This window comes from Strix uralensis, chromosome Z, assembly GCF_047716275.1.
Source record: "Strix uralensis isolate ZFMK-TIS-50842 chromosome Z, bStrUra1, whole genome shotgun sequence".
Classification (NCBI taxonomy): domain Eukaryota; kingdom Metazoa; phylum Chordata; class Aves; order Strigiformes; family Strigidae; genus Strix; species Strix uralensis.
Window position 1 is genome coordinate 54,841,095 of NC_134012.1, and position 23,245 is coordinate 54,864,339.

The following is a 23,245-nucleotide window of genomic DNA, read 5'->3' on the forward strand; positions in this document are numbered from 1 at the left end:
CCCTCCCGTATCACCTTGCTTATGCTGTAGCAAAACCAGGATACGACAGCTGGAGTGGTTGTGCTGTACCATCATACATCCACCATCTGTATTTTATGGCACCGGCCAGCTGCAGCCTGAGGCCAGAAGTGTTTCAGCCAGAAGTGTTGCAATACCATGTTCACAGCACTGCGTAGTTTTACATCTGTCCTGGTTACCATCCATGGTGGTTCTCCATGCTCTGACTCAACTGCCATCCTATAGAGAACACGTAGCCCAGGCAGACCGCTGGCTCCTGAGGTGCTACTGGAGTGTGAGCCAGTTTGGTTGCTTCGTTATAGCCCTAATTTAACAAAACGCCTCTACCAGATGCCAGTAAAGGTAAGAGACTTAGAAAGTTTTTTTGCAGCTGCTTCCAAACTCCCATAAATTTTGTTGATAAGTGTTGCTTGTTCCCTGCTCTTCATTGATGCTCTAAATAAAGGCTACAGGGCTGTGGTTGAAAACAAGAAATGTGACATTTGAAGACAAATGGTTTGCTGTCTCCTTCTGTTTCAGGAGGGAGATATCTGGCCAAATTCCTCAGCTGAAATTAATGTGATCTTTAGACCCCGAGAAGCCAGAGTCTATCAACAAACGGTCTATTGCGACATCTCAGGTACGGCTCCTTTCTCCTGCTTCTGTTGCCCACAGTGGAGGCGCAAGTAGTCTTGCAGCCCACTCGGTTCTCGTGTAGTTGGTAGGAAGGGTCAGTGGTCAGCAGGGTGCTGGTACGTGCCCACTGTCCCTGCGGTTTCCAGGTGGTCTGCTGTCCAAGGCCAGCCCTCAGGATGTGTCGCTACAAGCCTGGATCACCGATCCCAGAACAACCAAGGCAGTGAAGGGATAGGTTTTCATGCCGTGGGTTTGCCAGCATTTGCTCTGCTGCCAGGTGCCTGTAGAGGCCAAAGAGCTACAGTGGCCAGGATTCAGGCACTTGAGGCTGCTCCAGTGGTTCAGAGCATCCTTCAGACAAAGATCCCACACTGTCATCTTAGCAGGCTTACGGAAGAAAATGAGCATCTTAGAGTTTAGCTATAAGCCTTGCAGTCTCAGTTCCTTTGCAGCAAGGGGTGTGTGTATTAGCAGTATGTTTATGGCTTCTCTGACCTCAGCAGTGAGGTTTTCCATAACTGTTCAGCGTGCTTCAGGTAAGGTGTCTTTACAAAGCTGAGCTCTTGGTATCATGGTGGGCATAGGTGAGTGCTTCTCTCTGGAGATCACAAAGCCCTGTCTTATTTAGGTGCCACTGCAGGAGGTGAGCCCCGGAGCCCCGGGCACGGAGCTGTGTGTCAGGCACGGGCAGTGGCTGAGACGCTCTGCCTGCTGGAGGCAGTCTCAGACGTGCATACTGCCGTTAGCAGGGAGCTTCGCCTTGCCTGGGCTCGTACTTCTCGGCTCCTGTGCTCTTGTCTCCGATTGCATCAGTATAGATGGCGTATTTTTATCTTCTGTTTTGTGAGCTTTGTGCCTTCACTGAATGGATTTCAGAGCTCATCTAAGCACATGGGAAGAAATTCAGAGATTGTGTTTTAAACTCAGCATCGCTTTTTCAGGGTGCAAACTGATGGCTCAATGAGAAACCAGCCCGAGGGGTTGGTTAGAAATTAGAAGCCAGCCCCAAGGCATATCTCTTGAGGGAAGGGAAGAGTCCTGTATCTCCTCCTGGAGCACCTAGAGCTGGTCCCATCCAGCCCCGAGTCAGGGAGTAGCACTGAGGCAGCCTGGACAGTCCAGGATAACAGAGGGAATTACTGTACTGAAGTGGAAATCTCTCCCTAGGCCGCAAGACCAGGCTGCCCCTGCGCATCAAAGGGGAAGGCACAGGGCCTCGGCTCCACTTCAGCTTTGAGCAGCTGGACATCGGGAAGGTTTTTGTTGGATTAGAGCACAGCTATGAGGTGATTCTGAGGGGCTGGGGGGGATCCTGATGGCTCCCAGGGCAGCAGTGAGCCTCGTGGACCTGTGGGATTTCTGGCAACTCAGGTCATTGTGAGCAGGGAGTATTTGACATACTAGTCAAATCCGGGGGCTTTCCCAGAATCTGGATACTTCTGATGGGATCTGAAAGGTGCATATGTTGTTTGTGAAGCCTTAATCCCTGCTTTTTGGCAACCTTCCCTGGAGATCAGCTGGGAGGCTTCATGTGAAAAAATACCCCCTTGACACATGAAAGCAACACTGGGACAAAAAGGTAAATATTCAGAGGCTTTTGTTTCAGCCCTGGATGCAATACACCTTTGTACCCGGGCTGTTAAAAAGCAGCTGGAACAAATTTACTGTGTTTGAACTCCAGTCCAGTGCAGCCAGTTTTCGGTTAAGTGCGTGCTGCTGGTTCCTGGGAGTTGGAGGAAAGCTGTCCAGCCTCCTGGCTCAGAGCTGTGTCTTGCAACAGAACTGGGAGTGCTTTCCCTTGCTGACCAGTCTCTTGCCACTCCTCAGATTTGCTGCATCTCTATGAAGAGCAAAGCATTTCTGGAAATGAAGCAAAGGAATTTTCTACATATTTGCCTCCCCCTGCCAATGGTGTCAAGTCTTCTGCAAAAAAAAATAAGATAGGGCAACTGAAAGAGGTAGATCTGAGGCAATACTTTTAAAAGCTTGACTGTGGCAGGGAAGGACACATTAAGGTGTTTTCTTACCAAAATATTGTGCTCTCTATGTGTTTTTAATGGTGATAATTTATTGATTATCGTTTTATTATTTTCATGACTTGAGAAAATGTGACTAAGTAGATGATACTGTTAGTGCTGTGCTAAGCAGCTAGACTGGAGGTAAACCTCAGCTCAGCGTTGGATCCCTAAGTGCAATTTGTAACTGAGGTGTAAAAGACAAGAGAGGAGAGAGTAGTTTTCAGGTTACCCTTGCAGAGCTTGAATACGTGAATATTTTTAACAGCAGCTGCAAAATTAAAAAATAAGGGACATCTCTCTGCTTCTGTCTCAATTTTTCTACCAGGTTTTACAAGGACAAAAGTTAGGGAAAAGAAATCCAAAGCAGATAGTTAAGTCCATGGAAATGGCAGGATTTCACCCTGCAGCAATCAGAACCTTTACCGCTTTGCTTCGGGTGGGTTTGTTGGTGACTGACAGCGTGCTGGTACTCGCAGCAGCTGTGGGCATTTCTCACCCAACATGAGAAGAGCTGACTCTCAACAAGTGCTACGGGATTGTGTCACTTGATCGAGGCAGTAGATCTCTCAAGTGTTCAACAAAATACGGCTTAGTTCTAAATTTGCAGTTTATTCTGATAACGGTAAAGTCTTAGATGGTGGCTGTGAATATTTAAGAAAGAGAAATTCTTTGGAATAGATAGAGCTGCTGTGCACCGCACGCTCATCCTTTCCTGACACGTCTGTTTGAGCAAAGACTAAGAAAGTATCCCATTAAAGGAAAAATAAGAAAACTAAATTACATACCGTAGCAGAGTTGGGGAGTGCTTCTGAAGTTGGTTATAGTGCTGCCCTGAGGTGTCTTCTACATGCAGTAAACTTGTTGGCTGCAACATGTTCTGCCCTTGGCAGGATCGGACTCATCGGGAGCAGAATCAGTTGTGTGATGAATCACTAGTAATGCTGCAACTGCCCTTCCTTGTTCTTAGGGACAGGTCTGAATCGACTTGGTGATGCTGAGCAGCTCCTCTGCACTGCAAGTCGAAGTGGGCTGCTCTGCGTCAGTGGAATAAACCCCGAGTGACTGTTTCTATGAAGCTGTCACTGCTTTGTACGAAAAACCCAAAGGCAGAACTTGTCCTGTTGCATTTTCTTTGGCTTCTGCCAAGCAGCAGCACACAGCATCTTCTGCTTTTTACAGACGTTAATTGCTTAATCAGAAGACAAATCAGCCTTCTGTAAGAAAGGAAGATTCCTTATGTATTTCCATTTTGCTTTCTTGCTGCTGCAGGTGGTCCTGTTTAACAAAGGAGCCATTGACACTGTCTTCAACTTGGTCCCTCCAGCTATAGCTCTGGGCTCCTGCTTCACCTTCCTCCCCCAGGAGGGCATCATTTTGCCGGACGGGCTGCAAGTCATCCGGATCTCCTTCAGTTCCGCCATCCTGGGGGAGTTCACAGAAGAATTCAGGTTCAGTGTGAATGGATCCCCTGAGCCTGTGACCTTGACTATCAGGTGAGAAGGGTTACAGGAGCTTGGTGGGAACATCTGTAGCTGTCTCTGGGTAATCATCTCCCACCTACCTCATTTTAGGATGAAACAGAGAAAAAAAGGTGTTGTCTAAGGTCTTAGTCTTGGCTCGGATCCTAGCATCCCCACACTAAGAGCCCCACTGATTTAAAGTGGGCAGAGGAACGATGAGGACAGGTGGTGGCTGTTAAAAAGAGAGATGTCATTATATAAAGCAGTTTTCTTTTCTTCCTGGTCTTATATATCCTCTCCTGAAGAGCAGAATGAGTTGTATTCACTACGGTGATCTCCAGTGGGGACTGAAAAAGGTCTGGCAGCCATGAACTGCACAGCACCTGCTGGGCTGCATTTTGCCTTCAGCTTCCCAATGTAAAGCTGAATCTGTTGAAGTTAACAGATTGACTCTGGATTTATGCTGTTGTAGTTGAGATTAAAAATTCGTCCCTTAATTTTAATACAGTGGTGAGTAGAGCATTAATGTAATCGTGCTTACATATGCCCTGGTAAGGGCAAGGTGTATTTAACAAAGCAGATTTGTCAGAAGACTTTTGTTGCTCCCAGTAACTGTGCTCTGTACATGGACCAGCAGAAGAGTTAGGGCAAAATCCTCCCTCTCCTGCTCGTGGAACAAGAACCGGAGGACAGCACACATGGACGATGGCTTTTGGGAGTGATGAAGTGTTTGATGCTCTTCTCTCCCACCAGGTCACCCTGTGTTCCAACACTGTGAAGAGCTACGAGCTGGCACTGGTGGTGGACGTGTGCGGTGTTGGCAAGGCGGTGTCGGCGCTGCTCCTCACAGCCAGGTATCAGCGCTTTCCTTGCAGCTCGTCGTCTCTCCTCGTGCATCCAGCACCACGCTGCCTTGCACGTGGTTTGCTGGCTCCATCTCCAAATGACAAGTGTTGCTTAATGAGCTAGTTCTGCCCAGCTAGATGTGAGATTGGCAGTGTTCTGAAAGCAGCACCTGTACTCCACGGACAGGCATGGCCCTGAGCCTTTTACTAAGGGGAACAGTAATTATATTCATTATTGGCCTGTTTTTTGGTGCTTGAGGTGTAATAAGTTTCCAAAGGGCCATCTTTCCTCCTTCCCGCAAGTGGTGGACTTGTGCTGGGTTGCAACCAAAATACAGCATTCATTTGGGCCGCAATGAGCAGCCTGCTGAGAGCTGGTGTCTGGGTCAGTTAACGAAGGTGCATGCGAATGGGAAAGGGGCTTATGGCAGGACTGGTGAGGGAAGGCTCAAAGCACGATTGTATGAAGGGGAAAATAGTCCTTGATGTGAAAGGTGAGCTCAGGTTTCTCTGCTTCCCTCTGGTTCTTTTGAGCACTAATGTTCTCAGACTTAAGCCAGAAGATCTTGCTGCAGCCAGATTCAATCCTGTTGTGCTGCAGTGGGTGTTGGTTTGATTACAAGAGGGATGAGTTCACTGTGCTGTTCCCTCTCCCAGGCAGAGTCATCCAGTCAGTGCCTGGGCTGCAGTTTTGTAAAACAAGTGCAAATGGGGACAGACAATGCATGGAGCCGTGGGGGTGCAGGAACTGGGAGAGGGTGATCCCCCACTGCCTAAGGCAGGGGGTGGCTTGTGCCCTCCATCGCTGGGGCAAAGGGCTGAGTTCTCAGGCAGGGCAACAGCGGTGTGGGAGAGGAGGGAGTCATTTTCACTGAGACACTGGAGTCTTGTGTTCTTTGAGCCTTGGTGAGCACTGGTCCTCAGTGGGAAGGCTCCCCCAGAGCTCACGCCTTGCTGGGACTGTTGGGAGGGTCCTTGCAAGCCTCCTGGGGCAAAGAGCGGGCAGAGCTGATCAGGCAGCTCTGGGACAGGGCACTGTGCGCTGCCTGGGCACTTGGCAGCCTCTGCGAGGCTGAGTCCCAGGGTTTTGCCCCACCTTTACAGGAGGTGGTTGAGTCAGAAGAAGTTAAAGGTGATTTATCGCTGTAGGGGTATTAAGTGTCTATTTGACAAATGTGTTATGCTCTATTTCATGCTACTTGGGGAGTAAACGAACTCTACATTCTCTCGGTATCTCTAATTCCCTTTTGGTCATCTCTTTGCCTAGATGCGTGGTTCCTCCGCTGTGAGTACTCAACCCTGTCGTGATGTTTGGACGGTGCTTTCTAAAATTCCCTTATCAGCAGATGCTGACCCTTGTGAATGACAGCAATCTTCCAGGCTGCTACAGGGTTATCCCTCAGGTTTGGCATTGCATCCGCCTCCTGCCCTCAGATGTTATCAAGGGGTTTATTAGGGGAAAAAAGGGTTTTGGATAAGACCTTGCTGGTTTATATTCAAACCTAAAGGTTGCTGAGAAAAGGAAGCTACCTGAATATAACTTCAGGAAGCAGTTAGACAGGAACCTACCTGAGTATAAACTTCAGGAAACAGTTTAAACTTTTTAGGAAGCAGTTTATATTCTAGTCTTTGGGGTGCTTTCATGCAGGAGAACATAGAGGGTTGTGAAAAGTTGCTGCAAGGAGGCTGCCAGCCCAGGAGTGGGTGTTTGTGGGTGCAGCAGCTTTTAGACCCCCTGAGGATGCTAAGCCCATACAAGTCTTGCATCTTGCTTTGTACCTTTCTGCTTTCTCCTGGGGATTTTTGAAAATGTGTGTGAATTGCCATTGTGTAGATGTTGAGGAGTTCAAAGTTTCCTCAAAGGTCACTCCTGTGTGTTGCATTTGACTCTGTCCCTTACAGGAACACAAGGAGGACACTTCTGTGTGGTACTCCAGCCCCGTGCCGTGGGGGATTGTCCAGCCTCACAGCTCGGTGGAGGTCCCATTGACCCTGGAGGCCCAGGTGACAGGAGAGCAGGACACTGTTGCTCATGTTGCAGTGTTTGGGAGTGAAGGATCCCCTCTGGTGAGTTCCAGGGGACGTGGGCCTTTGTGCGACTCATCTTGGTGGGGTGTGAAGCGTAAGGCAGGGTTGCTAATTCCGGGGATCCTTCCCGGGAAAACAAGAACTTGTAATATATGCTGGTGTGGACAAGGAAAGAAGGGGTTTGTGGCATACACAACAGCTAATGCCTGTGAAACAAAGAGCTTCACTCCACAGTCAGAACTGAGTATAACTGTTGTTCAGCAGGGATTCTTTATTCGCAGCGCTGGGCAGCACTGGGGATCACTCCACCATGAGTGCCACGCTTACTAACAAAACTCTCTGACTAATATACACAAAAAGCATACGTATGCATCAGGTTTCCTAGAAAAGACAGTCTTATGCTAATGGGTTCTCAGAATTCATTTACATAGTCTGAGAGTGCGTAGTAAAAATAGAGTGAGGGTCTTCTCCCCACCTTGGTGGTCCACATCACCTTCCTCACACTGTCTGCTAGCTGAACTTTAGGTTTCCCATGTCCATACATGGTCATGGAGTGACCTCATCCCTCCTTCAGCTCCTGTTTGTTTTGAGGAGGTTGGTTTAAACCGGCTTCCAGTCGCTTTTCTTGACACTGGCGTCTTCTCAGGCACTTGTCTTGCATTTTTAGGTCCCTGTTATCAGGGATGTACTCGGAGTTTGCCAGACTGTCCAAGGCCTGTTTTATCTCCACTAGGCAAGGAGTTACAGGTTTCAAGATGTTTTACCAGTGGGTAAGATGTCAGAGGGTAGTTAGGAAAAGAGTATAAATGAAATTATATACATTGCAGTGAAATACGGGAAAAATAAAAGCTAGTGAAACACAAGTGATGGTTAACGTTAAAACTAAACGTCCTACTTTACTGGTTTCTATACATTAACAAGGTCAGGAGGTCTTGTAATTTCAAGTATACTCGCAGCAACTTCCCTTCACCTAGAGAAGAGGAAGGATGTATCATCCTAGGTGGTAATCTAAGTGTCTGACACAGCATTTAATTACGGTAGGTCAGTCGGGATAAGAGGGCCAGTCTGAAGCCCAGAACAACCCCTGGGTCTCATACTCTGCTGTGCTATTAGATGAACCGCACTGGTGCTTCGTTAGGCCTTTTGTTCAGGAGCACGCAGGGACGTCCCTGAATCCTGCTAAGGCAAGTGCTGTGTAAGAGGCCATGCTGAAAGTCAGGGCCATCACGTCTGAGAAACATTCATCATATCTCTTTGCCAAGAGCCCCAGCCAAAGACTCATGAGTCTCCACAGCACTTGCACGTGGAGCACAGAGACTTTTTTTTCTACTAAGTTTGGAAATGGATGAGGCAAATCATTCCTGGACTAAAGCCTCCTGAAAGATGATGTCCACATTCAGGCATACACAACAGCAGCAATGACAACAAAATGTAGGCAAGAGAATGTTGTCTGTAGTGTCCTGACTTCATCTAGCTGAAATCGAGAACAAATATAGATAATTAAACTTTAATTTAAGATGATATCAACTTTTGAAGCAGCTGTTTTAAAATGTCTTCTCATCTCTCTGAGCATGAAAGAGGATGTCACAGGATTCCTGGGAACCTTAAGCTTTCTGTAACAGAACGAAAGGCTGACATTTTGAAAGTAGTTACAGGGCTTTAAACTTTTAATAAAACAAGTGGAAATGATGCTGCTAAATCTCCTGAATGCCTCCTGAATGTTTTTAATGATGAGAGAAGGTGGTTTAGCCAAGGGATCCACATTCCTCCTCCAATAGTCTGTGCCAGTTCTGCAAGAACAGAACTTTTGGGTCTCAGACTGTCAAAAGAAAACAATACTGCTTGAATGATGTAATTAATAATTAAAGCCCATTATCCATATAATACCAGGAATACACATATGTGCAAATCAGAGGCAACTAACTTGTGTGATCTCTACTCTAAAGGGCCTGCTTTGCTTCTGACTTGTGCTGGCTTTCACAGGTGTAGCTTTGGGGCTAAAGTCACTGTCCAAGTGTGCTGTGCAGCAGCAGAAATCAGGGAGGGTGGTCTGGGGCAAGACTGAGCAGTAAAAGGAGTGGGAGCAGGCACAAGGTAGAGGAAGGAGAGTTAACAGTGTGGAGGAGGTGTGAAAAAGCAAACACAGGAACCAGGGTTTCTTTATCCCCTGATAATGGGAGCTTGTGCTTTTCAGATGGGATCAGTCCAGATCCCACACTTGCTCCAGGCCTTCTGTTTTGGTTTTACAACACTGAAAAAACTTCAAACAGCCATAATTATCCCCCAGTCTAGGAGTACCCTTAGAGCTGTCTAATCATTTTAAACTTTCTCTGTTGTTTTTTTTGATCTTTCCTACCTGCTTTCTGGAGCAGAAAATCCATTTACTGAGCACTGGAGAAGGAGCAGTTGTCTACGTGCACCCAAGTAAGATAAATTTCGTCAGTATCCAAGTTATACAAGATGCTTCCCGAAGTCTCCACCGCTCCAATCAGAGTGTCATCCCTGCATCCTTCAGGGCAAAGATGGTAAGTATCTGTGGGGCTATTTTCTGACAAAAATGACTGACAAGCAACCTGTGACTTGATTTTTATATGCAACATTTGCATATCACTATATGATTGAGAAAGCAACGTATTCCATCACAATGCAGCAAGAGGAGCCTGGCTCTGGGGGCAGTTTTAGCTGGGGGACCCCTCAGTAAAACAGAGAATTTGCATAGATGTTTGAGCAGAAATGAGTCTGGATCATTTTTGCAAGTTCTCCCTTTATTTTGTGGAAGGTAATTTATCTCTAAGAGTCATGTCCTTGGAGCTCTGAGACCAAGAGAACGCTGTGGCCCTTTGCTCCTGAAAGGGCATGGGTTTCCGCACGGTTTCCCTGTTAGATCTGCATTTGCTTTCTGTCGAACTGCTGTTAATGATAGAGACTAGGGTGTGAGATCTGTCCTCAAACTGCTCGCAGTGAGGTGAGTTTCACACCTACTGGGGGTCAAACCAGCTGGGTTGTTGCACAAGAATGTACGTGTAAGGGTCGTGTACCTATGGTGGACTGTGTCGCATTGCAGAGCACCTCTGGAGACTGGCTGCAGAAAAAGGCTCTTTAATTCATGGAGGCTGCGTAGTGTGAGAAGCTGCATAGCCGAGGGAGGTTGGGTTGCTCCCTGGCAGGGGGAGCAGGGCTGATGCAGCCAGGACAGGCTCGTGTGCTGAGGCTGGTTGGGGTGTGCTCCCCACTGGAGGGGGGATCTGTGAGGGGCTTGAAAATGGGTTCAGAGGAGGTTTGTTCTTCTCCATACTAGGTGGGTCAGACTTCTGGGGCTGGTTAGCCCAGACCTGGCACTGTGGACTTGGTGTTGTGGATGGAGCATCAAGCAGTGTGTGAGAGTACAGGCTCAGCCTCCTGGGCCAAGGAGGGGGCTGAATTTCCCTCGTGCTGCTTTTCCAGCTGTTTGGGGGATAAATGTAACCTCAAAGTGGGGGATTCCCAGAGCAGCTTGCTTTGATTCCACAATGAAAACCTGCTTTCCATCTCTGCCGAAAGCAAGCTACCTGGGGTGGGTGGTACTGGTGTACGAATGATGGGGTTTGCGTGCTCATACCAGGCACTGACCCTCAGAGCTGCTCAGGCACTGCTGTCCCGGTCCCTCCCTCCCCGGGCAGCTTGTGGTGTACCCGGGGGGCTCACAGGGTATATCTGCCTCTGCATTGCCTCAGGGCCCTAAGGTATGGGACTGGGCAATAAATCCTATCCTGCTTCACTGCGATCTCTGCAAATACGGTGGCTAATCAATAAATAGAACAATAAATACGAGGTGGTTCAGGGATGATTTCTTTCCCTGCAGTAAGGGTGGGCTCTGCTGCTCCATAGTCCCCCCTGCTGACCTCACAGGCTTGACTTACCCCACGGTGAGCATCTCGGCTTCTCAGGACAGCTGCTGCTATCATGGAGGTGTTCAAGGAAGCAGGTCCTGAGAACCTGCTTGATCAGTCGTTTCAGCAAGGGCTCTTCAGACTCTTCAGCACCCTGATGCTGAGCGTGCTGGGTGGAGGCAGCACTGCGGCAGGCGAGGTGTGCTCCAGCTGCTCCCCTGTCCTCAGCAGGTGCCTCCTTTGGTGCTGCTTTGCTGCCTCAGTTGAAGTTTCGCCCTTTGCTGCTGCCTTAGGCTGCCTGGCCATTTATTGATGGGAAGAAGAGAGGACTGAATAATTTTGGAGATAAAATTTGAGATGTAGTCAGGCATCAGGGTGAACTGCACACGTACATCTGAGAGCAGAGGCTGTCCCTTAGCCTAGATGGTGGGTGACCTGGACATCCTGCATCCAGTTGCGCCCCTGAACCCAAGTCTTGTGTTCTCTAAGATGGAAAAGCTGCTGCTTTGATTTCCTGCTTGGAGATTGCTGCAGGACGGTGAGCTGTGATTTCCCTGTCTCCGTTTGATGGCTATTCTCGAAACTGTGGCTGTTTGCAGTTAGGCTTATAGATCACGGTCCCTGCTCAAAGGAAGGAGCTATGATTGAAATTTTCACAGCAGCATTGGATCAGCAATGTTACAGCACGCTGACTGGCAGCTCAACAAACTGAATGAGATTAAATTAAGGGACAGCAACAGGGCAAGTCAAAGGTTGGTATCTTGTTCGAAACAGGAAAGGAAAATGCTGTAATGCAGATGGTCACGGTGCCACCTTGGTGGTGGTATTAACCATCACATGCAAATTGCTGTTCCTGTCAAGCCAAGATTTCTTCTTGCTCTATGGGAGAAAAGAGCATTATCTGAGCAAGCCAAGATGCTCTTTTGTGGATAACTTCACTTTGGGGTGGTGACTTAAGGCATTACCTGGAGTACCCCTCGTGCACAGGCTTCCCCGTACCGTCTCCTCTTCTCTCTGTTGGATGAGTTGAGTCTTTTATATTCTGAGTTGTGGGGAGCAGCACTGAACATCTCTGCCACCAGAAAGAAATAAATAAAAAACCTCCAAGTCTGTGCATTGAGATGGGGCTTTTCTGGGTTTGAAGAAGAGCATAGGGACTTTGTAGCCTAGTCCTCTGTTGGCTTATCCCTGCGTGCCAGGGTGTCTGCAGGTCTGTGACCCCTGGGACCAGTGTGTCATCCCGTGCTGAATCCTGTGTGTGTCTGACGTACTTTTCCTTGTCACATTGCTTTCCCAGCTGCCAGGCAGCCCTGTTAGAGGATCCTCTGGATCCTGCAAGGCAAGAGTTTGAGCTTTTTTGGGTAGAAAAGACTGGAGGAACAGGTCAAGGTGAAGGGGCTGCTGCAGCTTAGCTGGGACTGATGCGACCTGCTGAAAAAGATGGCTGTTTCTCCTCCTTGCTGCCGCTGTCATCTTCTTTCCCTAAGTGCCTGATTTTTTTGCCATATTGACCAGTACAAAAGAGTTGTATTGGTTAATGGAAGTGTTTGCTCTCCCTGCAGAAAGGCAGAAAGGAAAAAGCATCGTTCTTTGATCATTTCCTACTTGTTCTTTGTCACTCTGTCTTCTTGGGGATCTTTTATTCAGCTGCTAAGAATGACATCTCTTGGCACCACGGAAGGCAGCTGCATATCATGCCTGTGTGATCAGGAAAGAAAAGACAGAGGTGTAGTTTTTGTTAATCAGTGGCAGCTTTCTTCTCCCTGCATAACCACCATGCTGGGTCTCTCATGTGCTACCATAGGGAGCCAAACGGTCGTTTCCCAGTGCCTTGTAATGAGGGAGGAGGGAGAAGACCTTTCTTGGGATTTCCTCTTCTTATGACAGTCCTAATTTGGGGTCCTGACTCCTTCGACCTGATCCTTGACCTCCCTAATCCAGAGCCCTGTGCTGCTGGTGGAGCTTGCTGCTGCCTGGTTTCCAGCAGCGGTCATACAGCCAGATGTGTTGTCTTCTTCAGGAGGGTGCCTGCTGAGTAGATCCCCCTCCACCTTCCCAGGGACGAGCTGCCGTCAGATTCAAGTGGAGCTGACATTGCAGAAGAGACACAGGTTTTTTAATTTAAAAAAAAAAAAAAAAAAAAAAAAAGCTGTAACTGTTTATCTTCTCACTGGGATTCACTGAAGAAAAGTCAGTTGATTTTCAGGCAGTGTCTAAAGGCTCATGGTCAAACGTGATGTAAGCAAGGGGAGGACACGCAGTTCTCATTCCCGTACTTGCCTCTCTCCTCATTAGTGCAGGATTTGTTTCATTTACTAATTTCATTGCTTAGTATCTCAAGCTTTTGACAACATTCCCTTTATTAAAGAAATGGCCATATGGAGAGACAGCAAAACGTGGAGATAAACTTAAAAACAGTGCCAATAAAGGGATGCTGCTTCTGTTTCCTGTTCTGGGTGATGGGCAATTTTGCTGATATCCGAGCGAATTGTTCAGGCTGTGGGGAGGGAAGGCTTTGAAGAGCGTGTTGGCATTGTTTGTAGCTCTCTCCAACTGAAGTTGGAGCAGACTTGAATTGGCAAGAGGGGCTGGTTTTTAAATCTGCTGTAAATTACTTTTTTTTTTTCCTCCAAACATCTGAATAATTAGCCAGCCCGTCAGTGTTTGGTCGTAGCAAGACAGGCAGACAGACAGTGCTGTGCCCTTCAAATGATATCTGCAATGCTATTTAGAAATGAGTGTTAAATTAACTTTCCAGGATACGGGCAGCACTGGCCCTGAATACGTGATCTCTTCCAAGGTGAGCAGAACTTTTGAAGATAAGATGCACAGGCTTAACTCTTTCCAGAGCTGTCCCACCAGAGCCTCATGGTGCCCCAAAAGCTCACCTTTAGGCTTAAGCCATTAGTTTATATTTTAAAGGCCATGTTTTGCTAATACAGCAGTACCAATTTGCTGATTTCCACCCAGTTTGGTCTTGCCAGAGCTGGAGGGAACCATTCATTGTAGCCAACTGTGCCTGGAAACACACGGCATCAGTCATGAGCAGGGGTCATGTCCAGGAGCGTCAGTCTTGTCCTGGTGACCGGTTGTACCAAAACCTGAGGAAGGTGGAAGGCTCTGTCCCTCCCAGTGTCGCACAGGCTTAGGTCCAGCAGGCTTAAGTCCAGAGCATGTGGCTCTTGGAAAGGGGAGAAGAGGTGTGGAGGAGACCTTGGAAAAGGTGCCTGAAACCTGGCCACAGGGGAGAGTTTGGTTTTTATCACGTAAGGTATCTTATATGAGTTCATGCCCTTTCAGAATTTCTGTTTTTCAGTAATGGAAGAAATTGTTATTCTGCTTGTCTAGGGAAACTAAACTTGTCGTATCATGCTGCACCTGTTGGTTAACTGAATTAAAGAAGGGTAGAATCTTCAAGGCAGTTACGCTCCTACAAGCAAGAGTGACTCAGCCGGGTGCTTTTCCCAAAGGAAAAGCAGGAGGAGTTTGGTTATCAAACCAGGTGGCCCTGATCTCCCCAGCCCAGCAAGGAAGCGCAGATGGAATCTGGAGGGGTGAGCTATGGACTGAGGACACAAATGGAGACAAGCTTCGTTAGCTCACTCAGCAGTCTGCTATTGGCTGAACCAAGCTTGACAAGTTAGGCTCTGTTGTCAGTGGCAGTGAGTGCCACACTACTTTTTTTTTTTAGAGGCTCTGCCTTTTGATTTCATAAAACATCCCCTTGATGGTGTTCTGGGGCAGAGGCTAAACCAAAGTGGTCCCCATCTGTGCTTTTGCCGAGGAGATGCTGGTGCTGAGGTGCCAGGAGGCGGCTGGTGGTTGGTGGGAGCATCTAGCCAGCCTCATGCCCTGACCTCCACCTCCTGCTGGGGCTTGGGGCGGTTTGGGGCTCTCTTCTGCCACTGGCAGTTTGTGTGGATAAAGAGCAGCTTCAAAATAAAGAACGCAGGGTCCCCCACCTCAGGCCTGCTGAAACACCTGGGAGAGGCTCTGTGCACAACTGATGTAGGATGAGGTTTTATTTCCCCTTCTTGTGCAGCGTCCGTGAGGAGCGATGGGTCGGCTGACAAAGGTGTGAATGGTCTCTCTCTAGAGCTGTGGCTTGGTAAAGTACAGCTGCATTTTTAATACTGAGTTCTGCTTCCTCTTTCACTCGTGCAAGGCCAGAATGACCAGATCACTTTAATTAACTAGCTTTAAGTAGCTTCGAGAGAACTTAGTATGGTGGCTCCTCAGTCGTCCCTTAGAGGAGCCATCCATCTATCCCATCTATCGATCCCTTCCTCCATCCCTCAATTGATCCCTCCCATCGATCCCATCCATCCATCCATCCATCCATCCATCCATCCATCCATCCATCCATCCATCCATCCATCTCTCGGATGCACGGTGGTGTCTTATAACCAAATTTTGGCAGCTCTTACTCGCAATGGAAATCTGTCCTGGGAGAAGCTAATAATCTCAGCATTGAACTTCTTGAATAAGTGATTGATCACCACCCTTGCCTAGCACTCAGGGACTCTGTGCAAGCTCCTACAGGGACAAAAGTAGCCACTGTCTTTGTCTATCCAGGGCACAGGGCGACTGGGTTGTGTTCTGGAGCATTCAAGGATAAGCGAGTAGCAGGAACGTTTTCAGAAGTTAGATCGTGGTCTTCAAAGTGGGGGGATTTTTTAGCGTGGCTCCAAGAGATTCCTTGTCTCTGGGACACAGCCTGGATCCACGTAGGCAGAAGCTGACCTGGAAACCTGAGTGAATCTGGCCCGGCAGAGCCTTTTAGTCCCGGCAGGTCTCCTGTTCAGTGGTGCCCCGTGCTGCCCCTTGGCCCCACATCAAATGCTAACCGAAAGAATGAGGACATGATGTGAATCCTCCTCCTCTGGAGTGGGCTGTTGGCGCTGGCTCGCCCTGGGAAATTCAAAGTCTGGCTCCATTGAGACAGCCTATCATTATTCCTCAGTCATAGTTTCTTGGGTACAATTTACTGCCTGGCTTGCTGCCAAGCTTTGATAAATGAGCTTTGCCAGATAGCAGACATGCAGATTCACCTCTGGAGCAGAGCTATTGGGTCTCCTTTTCCAGTGAGCTACCATGAATCAGAGGGCAAAGACAACCTAACACTCACTGGCTTGAACGTGTTGGCTGGGTAGCCCTTGGCTGGTCACAGCGCAGTGGATGCCTCTGAGGCTGGTGATGGGCTGTGCATGGGATGCAGGGGCAGCAGAGGAGGGTTGGTGAGATCCTGTGTGAGGCCCCAGAGTTTACCCTGTGCCAACGACCTTCCTCCATCCCACTCTCATCTTGTTTTTTTTAAGACTTTCTTTTGCAGCTCTAGAGGACAAGTTAAATGGAGTGGAATTGATTGATTTTGCCAGCACCTGGAATAATTTTGATGCCTTTGGCATGCTCCATCCTGGGATGCAGACGTGCAGACCTGACCTGCTGTCTGTGCAGGGCACAGCCAGCCTAAGGAGCTAGCCTAGCTGGGGCATCCTACACACGCTGCTGGGACCCTGCCTGCTCAGCAAGTTATTGCTTCCCTGGCCCCCAGTCTTACGCTTGCTAGCAGAGGTCGCTTTGGGGGGTTGTTTAAAATGCTTCTCAAGACTTCAAAGTGCTGCTTGGTTTTCTGATGCTCTTCTCCCTTGGGCTGGCTGGTGTCCTGTTAGAGCTGAGTGCTGCCAGTCTGACGGATGGAAACTCAAGCTAACTTCACCTGGATCAAGCATGTGCTTGGATCATGGCAGGATCATGTTGCTTTCCATTAAAAAAAAAAAAAAAGGGGGGGGGGGGCAGGAAACCTCTTCTCTTAGAATACTGCAGAGTTTTGGGTGAGTAGTGCCTGTCATCCCAAACACAACACTGAACTGTGGAGTGCAGACACCACCACCACTGTGATGGACACTTGGAAGCTGTACACCTGCCTCCCAGTGCGTTTCCTGCTGGCCAGAGAGCACTGTGTGCATTTCCTCTCTGCAGGCTTGCTCCCTGGGAATGTGGTTTTAGAGGGGCTGGAAGTCCAGCACCTTCATCCGTGGAGAGATGTCCATGAGAAACCAGAGGGAAGAGAGTGCTTGGGAAGCTCGGGCCATGCCTACAGGGCACGTGCCTTCCGGTTTGCTTTCTGCTTATTCCTTTACTGCTCTGCTATGAACATTTATAGCTGAATTTTCCAAAGCAGAGGTCACTGGGGCACCTCACTGCAGCTGGTGATCAGTGGGAACCGAGTGCTTCAGTTCTTCGGGGGCTGTCGAGAAGCACTGAGTAACTCTTGGGAAACAAGACGTTGGTGTCAGGGTTTTGATCAGCCGGTTTTGCAGAGTTATTCTTCAGGCTCTCAGCAGTATCCCCCAGCCATGTGGCTGCTGCGGTGGGATTTGAGCAGTCCTGGCTTCCTCTGGCCTTGAGCCTTTATGCCAACCCAGCCACCATTGTCAGGAAGCCAAGAGAGGTAAAGTAGCTTCCTTCGGTGTGCACTCCAAAAGAGAGACTGGAGGGGGAATAACCTCCTCCTGAGGATGAGCATCCCTTGGATTGGGCAAAACTGGGTTAATGAAGTGAGTCTGTTAAAGGAAGGTAAAATACAGGTTGTAGAAGCTCCTGCATAGTTGCTGTTTTCAGACACTAGCTTGGATTTAGGGAAATGGAGCCTTTCTGATTTTTATCCTCATATCTTTAGTCCTTCCTTTTCCTGCACCCCACAAGAGACCAGTGTCCATCGTTTCCATGCTAAGTTAGTGTTTGGCTTGTCTTACAGGCTGGCAAATGCTCGTGCTGGAGGATTGAACCCAGTGAAGGAGTGATTCCCCCCGAGACAGAGGTGTCTGTGGCTGTCATAGCAAACTTGGATGACACGGAGAAATTCAAGGACGAGGTGAACCTGTTCATAGAGAACAGCCACACCTACGTTATCCCCGTCCGGGCTGTTGGCATTGGCACCACGATTGTCACTGACAAACCCTTTGCGCCGGAGCTCAACTTGGGACCCCACTTCAGGTAGGGTATCTCTCAGCGTCCACTTCTGCCGTGGGCTCAGTAAGAAGGAGTTTTGCTGTAGTCCTTCAGGTTAGTTGTTCTTCAGCACTCAAGGTCCTGGCTCTGTTTTCCTGAAGCCACAGGGCTTCCTTTAGAAACCTTCTATGGCCATTGGAAAATTGTTAGATACCCTCAAAAGCCACCAAAATAGAAACCAGCTGTTAAATTGTCACTGATACATATATAATACATGTCTTTCCTCACTTTTTCAAATAAAGATTTGGAGGAAGACAGCAGGTCCTGGAAGCCTCTGGGTGGAAAATGCTACATTGCAAGTATAATCATATTTCCCTTTGCGATAATGTTGCTTGTTTTTCCCTTCACTATGGAGTATCATCTCGCAACAGCGGAAAACCTTGGTGGTAGCTTGTTAGCAGGTCCTTGACTAAATTAATGGTGCTGTTTTGTTTGCCCTCTGCCCAGCAGTCCTGGAGGAGCAGCAGAATTTCCTTGCCCCGTACCATCCCTCAGTTTGCTCACCTTCCCCGTCTCCCCTGCCAGGCTGCTCTTTATTAGACGTAGTCGCTCTTTCCTCGTTTCTCCCACCGGCTTTCCTCGGTGTCACTGCCGCAGCGGCAGCCTGAGGCACGGGCAGGCGAGGGTGGCTGCAGGACCAGCTCTGAAAGGGAGAGGAGGAGAAGTCCACTGAGTTTGGGTGGGATAAATGGAAAATGTTAATTAAAGAGCTTAGCTCAAAGGAGGGGATTCACTGGTCCTAACGCCTGTGTCTGAAACCAGGCATGTTCCCGTAAATGGGAGAAAAATAAGCCTTTTCAAAGTGCTGCCTGCCTTGTGCTGGAGACCTCTTGGGACAGGAAGAATAGCCTTCTCGAGGTGCCTGTTCCTTTCCCTGGCTGCAAAGAGGGTCCATGGTGGTCCAATACCTAAATTTTGGGGTAGAAAGAGCAGGTTGATCCTACTCTTTAGGATAGACTTTGGGGGGTTTAAATATGCATGCACAAGCCACCCACATAAGCAGGGACATTGCAGGGAGGTTGATGCTTGTCCAGCGTGTCCTGTGCTCTGTGCAGCCACAAATTGGCTACCCAACGGAGTGGACAATGTCAGTGTGATTTGTGTCATCGTCCTCTGCCCCCCTTCACGTCTTGGTCTGCAGACTCTGGAGTTGTTGCCATTGCTGTCGGATGCAGAGCTGCCACCCCAGGTACCTGGGACCCAGGTAACATCTCAGATGAGTTGGGCTTTCCCAGAGCCACAAATTCTGCATCCACCCAGAGCTTCTCCAGGCTTTCATCTGTGCTGTCCACCACATAAACCATTTCACACTAAGCTTGTACGCATCATGTTTTAACAGTCTGTTTCAAAGACTGGTTTGTTCTGTACTCTCAGGTCTGTATTTAGCTGCTTGTGGCAGACGTGCATTTTGTAAGTCGTGTATTCTGTCCTTTTCAAAAAAACAGTAACTGTTCCAGGAACAATTCATGTCCTGGTCATGCTCAGATTTATAGAGGATAAAATAATTACTCCAGACTAGCCTGCAGTTAGTGTTTCTTTACATGAAGAAATCAATTTCCATTGAATATTCATTTTGGTTTATATCTAGCTCTCGTTATTCATCTCTCGTTGTTGCTCAATCCCCTCAGCAGCCAGACCTGGTCTTGCTGCCGTGTTTGTATTGGGGAAACTTCTGTTGATCCTGTGTTCTCACAGTGCATTTATCTTCCTAAACCACAAAACCAGCTGCACTGTTCAGGCAAAGGATGACATGTTGTGGGTGATGAGGGTTGAATGCTCCCGAAGGGATGGGGGGTGAGGGGATAACGTGGGTGCCAGGGCAGGGGCCCCGCCAGCGAGGCAAGGGGTGCCCAGGTCACCGGAGGGTCTCTGGGCTGGGGATGCTCTGTCTGCGGCAGCTGAGATGATGATCTTCATGCAGCTCTTCCTTGCTGTACGCAAACAGAGCAGCTGCTGGATGCTGATAAACTTAGGGGCAACCAAGGTCTGGCTTTTGCTGAAGCTTTGAGCTAGGTCAGCCTTTTTGGAGGTGCTTTTATTGCTGAGTGTGCAGTCAGATAACGCCATCGGAGTGCTGAAGCTGGGTGGCCGCTGGGAGATAGCAGCTCCCATGACATTTTCCATCTCTTTTTCTCTTCCAGCCTGGATCCCTGCTGTTACCACTTCAAGATAACAAACAAAGGACGGCGCACCCATCAGCTCTACTGGTCAACAGAAGGTTTTGGCCTGTTTCACCAGCGCGATCGGGTCCCTGCTGTCAGCACCACCAAGGGCCAAGGTTTCTCCCAGAGCCCCAGACCTGCCTGCCCTGTGTTTAAGGTTCAACCGCTGAGGGTGGAGCTGATGCCAGGCAAGACTATGGAGATGGTGCTGGAAGGCTTCTCCCGCACTCCCCAGGTGAGGTCCCCCCCGAGGGCTGAGCCTTCCCCATCAGGAGCAAGTGCTTTCAAGAGTCACAAGTTACCATGGCAGCACCAGCTGCTTTCCTTGCTGGCCACCATCAGTTCCTAAGGCTTTTTCATGTTTCCATGGCTACCGTAAACCCAACCTGCTGATACCAAAACACAAGCTGAAGGAAATATTGCTACTTCAGGGGCAAATGGCAGGTTACAAGGTGTCATGTGCTGAGGCAGAAAGGAAGGGCAGAGAAAATAAGTTACGCTTAGACTAGGAGCACAGGCAGAAAGTAAATAAAAAAGTGCAAAGTAATGTATTTGGGGGAAGCAGTGAGTAAAACAAAACACCTGTGAAGGGTGGGAGGGTCTGGGAGTAGCATCATTTTTCCTCTATAGACAAACATGGGCAGAGGGCTTGTCTAGCACTGAGTCCTGGAGCAGAAAAATGAACAGTGTGTCAGCTGTAGTGATCGGGGTGATGTTCATCCATGTGGGAAACTGTTCGCAGGGATCATTATAATTGACAGCTTGGCCTTTGTCAATATTTCCATAACAGCTCGCCCCAGTCTCTCAGCCAGTCCCGGGGTCCCAAGGGCAGGCAGGTCTTGCAGCACCCTTGGATGGCAGCTCAGAGGGGGAGATTTCAGCAGGATCACTGGGTGTTCTCCTCCCTGGACCCTTCTTTCCAGGGAAATCCAACTCTCCAGAGAAGCTGCCAGCTAACCCTGGTGTGCATTCCCTTTCTCCAAGATCGCTGACCACAGATATTTAGGTGAATGTGGAATAAATCTGCATCAAGCTCCTGCTGATACTTGTGTTTTGAAAGGTGTTTTAAAGGATTGCCTTGGTGGTAGCTTGAGGAATACTCGATTACTCACCTAGTTGACTGCGATGAGACTGTCCCTGTGCAGTTCGGAGCCCAAAGGTTTTGCTGAAAGGGGGAAAAGGTACCAGAAAGGAAATAAAGTGATCAGGGTGCAGGTGAGGCTGTCTTGCCTGGAAAGCCAAAAGGGGATCTGTGAGCTGAGCTGTGGCTACCTGCCTCCTGCAGTCAAAGCCAAGACCCTGGGAGTGGGCTTTCCACCTTCCTCGGGTCTTAAGAAGTTTATACTCTTGAGGTTGGTCAGAAGCCCAACTCCCTGCATTGCACACGCAACACGGATGATTTTGAGTCTGTGGACTCTGAGGAGCAGTTGGGTTGTGGTGTTGAATCAGAGGGAAGAGTGAGAAATGAAGGGAGGAATTTGGGGAACTGAAATCATGAGAAATCAGGAAAAAGTCTTAAGTGTAAGAGCATCCAGCTTAAGCAGAGGGTTTTCATGTGAACTGCAAGACATCTCTTTCCTGGGGAGGTTTCTTTTAAAACCAGCTCTAGGAGGGCACAGTACCTGCTAGGAATGAGTGACCCCCTCTTTACCTGAAGGCAGTCTGGCTATTTGGGTTTTTCCCATGGATCCTGTCCACTAAGGTTCCAAGGGAGGGTTTGCTAGCATTGGCCCTTCTATCACCTGTTTTCCTTAATATAGTTGTATTATTATTTTTTTTTTTTTAAATCAGTTCCTACAGCTTTCTGTAAGTATTATGCTTGGCAGTGGTACAAATCAAAACAGTAATCCTTTGGGGCAGGGACTATTACAATTGTAGGCAGCACATGACTCACAAGGGCTTTTTGTGGATAGTGGGGTGTAGCATTACGGACGTTTGAGAGCAGAATAAATGGGATGCAGCATAAAAAGAAAAGGGGGCTGTTGAGGAGCCCAGTGGATGTAACTTGATGGCGGTAATACGGTCTGTGGCTGGGTGGGTAGCAAATGCAGTGCGTTTTCGGGACGCCCTGCTGGCCCCCACTGGGTGACGGCTGACTCCTCCGTGCAGGTGGTGAAGGAGCGGCTGCTGTGCCACGCCGTCGTGGGGAGCAAGGCAGGGAAGGCACCGATAATGCAAGTGGATGTCACGTGCGAGTTCATTGCTCCGGTCCTGCAAATGTCCTCCAGAGAAATCACTTTCCGGGTGGAGAAGGTAAGTCTCTGGGTTTCATCCTGGCATTGAAGAGCATGGCTGATGACTGAAAGCCTGGTGGGGGGGTGTGCTTGTGTTCAAAGGAGGAAGTTAAATGGCTTCTCCAAGTCTGTGGGACTTTGACTATTGAGCTGAGCTGGACCAAGATTTTGCCATTAACACTGAGATCAATATTTTGCTCCTCTGGGATTGGGAGCAGTCCCACCAGCTGTATTCTGCCTTGCTGTATTCTGCCTTCATGATGTGGAGATAGAATTGAACTGCTGAGCCAAGGGCACAGGGCGAGATGTGTGGGACCCACGAGAACAGCGTGGGCTTTGCACAGCCACCTCGTGTGCTGGGGCTGCAGGTGGGCGAGCAGACTGCTGCAGCTGAGCGATGCTAAACCCCCTCCTCACCCGTCCTGAGGTGCTTCGTAAAGTAAGTGAGGATGTTTTTGGAGATAGGACTGGTTTGTAACTTCACCAAAGTAAAACTCTGCCGAGGGGGATCATGGCTACTTCTAGAGAGACACCAGTTCCTGTACTCAGTGTGAAGGGAGGTTTTTGGGGATCCTCCAAGGCACAGTGATGTCTGAACACCGATCCTGTAGGGAAGCTGAGAAGAACTGAGATTCCTGTCAGCTCCTCAGGCTGATGAGAAAAGCCTGTCATCTCTTGTCTCTCTTTGCCTTCTCTGCTGTTGGTATGGATGCTAGCTCTTTGCAATTCCCCAAGCTTCACCTTCTTCAAAGGACCCGCAGACATCCTTCAGCTGCAGTGATGATAACACCAGCGCAAAGCAGATGCCCTTTAGTCTCTGGATCCTGACTGCTGCATCACCTTTCCCTCTCCTGCGAGGTGTCTGAAAAAGAGAAGATATTTCATTATTTAGTTTCTGTGTTTTCAGGTCTCTCCTCTGGTTCCCAGGCTTCCAGAGAAGCACAAAACCCTGTGAGCAGGCAGTTCGGGTTTAATTAGAAGC

At 48.7% G+C, this 23,245-nt stretch overlaps 1 pseudogene; it reads left to right on the forward strand.

Moving 5' to 3' along the window:
* LOC141938270 (hydrocephalus-inducing protein homolog) overlaps positions 1-23,245 on the forward strand; it is a 90,107-nt pseudogene that overhangs the window by 31,808 nt on the left and 35,054 nt on the right.